Source organism: Salvia hispanica, chromosome 4, assembly GCF_023119035.1.
Source record: "Salvia hispanica cultivar TCC Black 2014 chromosome 4, UniMelb_Shisp_WGS_1.0, whole genome shotgun sequence".
Lineage (NCBI taxonomy): Eukaryota > Viridiplantae > Streptophyta > Magnoliopsida > Lamiales > Lamiaceae > Salvia > Salvia hispanica.
Genome location: NC_062968.1, coordinates 7589303 through 7593291, shown reverse-complemented (window position 1 = coordinate 7593291; position 3989 = coordinate 7589303).

Genomic DNA, 3989 nt, shown 5'->3' with positions numbered 1-3989 from the left:
ACCCAAACCAATCCAAAATCCCCATTGAATTAGAAAAATATGAACGCAATCTAATTCGATTCCACCATCTCGACTATTTCCAAGGCTTAAATATAAATAGTTTCTATTCTTTATTTTCAATAATTTTTACATATTTCCTATATATTCCTTATTTTTATTTAATTTGTTTTAAATATATTTTCTTATTTTTTAAAAATTACTTGGCCCGTGCATAGCACGGGTGGTAAAACTAGTTGTTATTAAAGTAGCACTCATTATTAGAGATGACTAGGGATGTCAATCGCGCCAGCCCACCGGGTCTCGGGCCAACCCTATTCGGGTTGCGGGTCAATCAGGTGCGGGCTAATCGGGCTGTGATTTTTTCGGGTTATAAAAGTTCAACCCTAACCCTAAAAGCTTGAAACTCGGGCTAGCACAGCGGGCTAATCGGGTCGCTACCGATAAAATTAACATGCGTTCAATCCAATAAATAATGATGAAAATTAATTATATTTATAAAATGTAAAATATTTAATTATGATAAATTTGAGATATAGGCTTAAACTCAAACATAAACAAGATCAAATACTAATATTTGAGATTTATGCAAAATAAAACATAAACATCAAGAAATTTTAAAGCATATTTTAGAAATTTAAATATATATTTTTAGTGAATTTGAAGTTTCTAATTTATATATTTATTATTATGTTAATAAAAATTTAATATATAATTTATATATTTAATATCTAAAATTGAAAGTTACTCCCTCCGTTCGCCATTAGGAGTTTCATTCAATGGCGGCATGGGTTTTAAGAAATGTTAGGAAAAGTGGGTAGAAAAAAGTTAGTGGAATAGGGGGTCCCACTTGTATATATTAGTTTTAAATGAGATGTGAGTGGAATGAGTTAGGTGGAGGTGGGACCCTAGTACCATTTATGGTAAAAGTTTACCGGGACTCCTATTTGCGGACGAACTAAAATGAAAAAACAAGACTCCTATTCGCGGATGGAGGGAGTATTTTTTTAGTAATCTATATTATAAAATAACCTATGAAGTGTCGAATTAGAGTCAAACAAATAGAACGATAGAAATTTTATCGGGTTTTCGGGTCTGGCCCTAACGGGTTGCGGGTTAATCGGGTGCGGGCTAATCGGGCTGTAATTTTATCGGGCTAGAAATTTTCAGCCCAAACCCTATAAATTTGGCGGGCTATTCCGGTCGGCCCACAGGTTGCGGGCTACATGGACATCCCTAGAGATGCCCAAGGTTTAGTAAATCAGCGGATAACCGTGAAATAGGAACCTTGGCATTTTGAATCGCGGGCCATTTCAGGTTCAAAAAATTTAGAACCGAAACCGTGGCTAAACTGCCTGTTCCGGACGCATCTTAACTGGAATCATGAAAAACCGTCGGATAATCGATGGTTCAAACCGCGAAAAACCGTCGATTCAGAACCGGCCGTTTTGGAACCAAAATCGTAACCGCAAAATTAGAATCCGAGGAACACTAAAATTTCTACTTCCTCCGTCCCACAAACATTGTCCCATTTTTCCATTTCCGTCCGCCCCACAAAATTTGTCTCATTTCGCTTTTTACCATTTTCGGTAGTGGACCCCATATTCCACTAACTTAGGGGTGGGAATACGGGTATCTGTGGATACCCGACCTGTAAAAACCGGGTACCCAAACCCAAAAATCATCTAAATGTCTATCCAAAACCCAATACCCGATATCCGTATTCCCACCCTACACTAACTCATTCATACTCACATTTTATTATAAAATTAATATATGAAAGTAGGACTCACATTCCATTAACTTTTTCAAATCACTTTTCATTACATTTCTTAAATGCAAAATTCGTGTCCGGTCAAAGTGAGACAATCTTTGTGGGACGAAGGGAGTATATTATTTGACCATTAAGTTATTGGCCAATGCAAATATATATATATATATATATATATATATATAGGGGTGCACTATGGTGCCACCATAAATAAAATAACACTATACACCGCTTAGATCCAATATACGATTCACTACGAGAAACCCTAAATTCACAAGTTCACGCCGCCTGCGCCTCTACACCGTGAGTCAGCGATTAACCCTCACTTCGACGGCGATTAACCCTCACTTCGACGATGATTAAGACTCACTTCGACGGCGAACTGAAGCAACGTTTCCGATGGAAAATGCAATTTCGGACGGCGGTATGGTTTTTTTTTTTCTGGATATCGATTTTCAGAGATGCAATGGTGATATGAAAGTTTTTTATAGTCGCGAGTTCAGTTTTAATGGGTGTTTTTGGTGATTTTCTGAATTGTGTAGCTATTTGCTCCATCTATTGGTGATTTTTGCAATTGTATGATGATTTGCTTCATGCAGTGGTGATATAAAGGTTTTTTGACACATTGTGATTGACTATTGTGATTTTTTTCTATTGGATTAAGTGTTGTTGTACCCGAAGTGAATTGAAAATAAATAGTTTACACCCTGTGCAATCTACAGCTCAAAATTCCTTGGATTTCTTCTTTAAATAGCTTGTCTGCAAGTTCTCTAGCTCAAGTTGTGTCTGCATTTGAAATCTGAATTGCTGAATTGCTGATTTGCTTCTAGTATATGGAATTTGGGTCAATTTTATGCTTCTATGGTTGCTAGTTTCTGATTGGTTGTATGATTCATTATGTTACTGTATGATTCATTTTGTGGTGATGATTTGGTTGTATTAATGTAAAAAAGTAGTGTTAATTATAATAGTGAGGTTAATTATGTTACTGTATGATTTGGGTCAATTGCTGATTTGGTTGTATTAATGTATAAAAGCGGTGTTAATTATATTATTGCATGATTCATTTTGTGGATGATTTTGTTGTATCTACTTCATTTTGTATGTTGCTTTATTGTATATGGTTCATTTTTTGGATGTTGCTTGATTGGTGGACGATATTTGATTGATATTATTGGTTTAATGTAGTGCAAGACAAATTAAAATGGCACGAAAAAGAACAAGATCAGAGGCAGAAGAGGAAGAGTCTAGAAGGGATATACGTGAAGCTGAAACCAGAACTTATCATCAGAATATGAATGAGGAGGAAGTGGAAGGTGAAACAAGCAATAGAATGAATATCGATGATGAACTAAGAGGACCAGGAGGTGAAGGTATTGTGATACATCTTGCAGTATTGCTTGTTATATATTGCAGTGCATCATTTAGAATAATGCAGTCTTGTTTGTTATATATTACAGTGGGTCATTTAGAATAATGCATCATCATCTTGCAGTTTTGCAAGTTATATTGTTGTATTGCTTGTTATATATTGCAGTGGGCCATTTAGAATAATGCATTCTTGGTTGTTATATATTGCAATGGGCCATTTGGAATAATGCAGTGGGCTATTTAGAATAATGCATCATCATCTTGTTGTATTGCTTGTTATATATTGTCTTGTTATATTGCTTGTTATATATTGCAGTGCAACATTTAGAATAATGTTGTCTTGTTTGTTATATATTGCAGTGGGCCATTAAGGATAATGCATCATCTTGCAGTTTTGCATGTTATATTACTGTATTGCTTGTTATATATTACAGTGCATCATTTAGAATAATGCAGTATTGAAACAATCTTCTTTTTTTGTAGTTCTGGTAAAGCTAAACAAGGGGGTAAATGTCCTGCTGTTCAGATTAAAGGCCCTGCAACAAGAATAGGCCCTTGGCTATGTGTTGAGAATTGCCTTAGATCAGTTCGAGGAGGTAAAAAAGAGATGACCGATAGATGTTGAGAAGATGGTTGCGGAGTACAAGAAACCATGAACAATAAATTAACTCTTGGCTTTTCTGAACATGAATGAAATCTTGGCTGTGTGAATGAACTTAGTACTGAAACATGTAATTTTGCAGTTTTAATTTGATTTGACTTTTTTTGCGTAGTTGTTTTGATGTCAGTTACTTATAAAATGTTTCATGCTTGATATTAAATATAGGTAAAGAATACGTCTCAACATTAT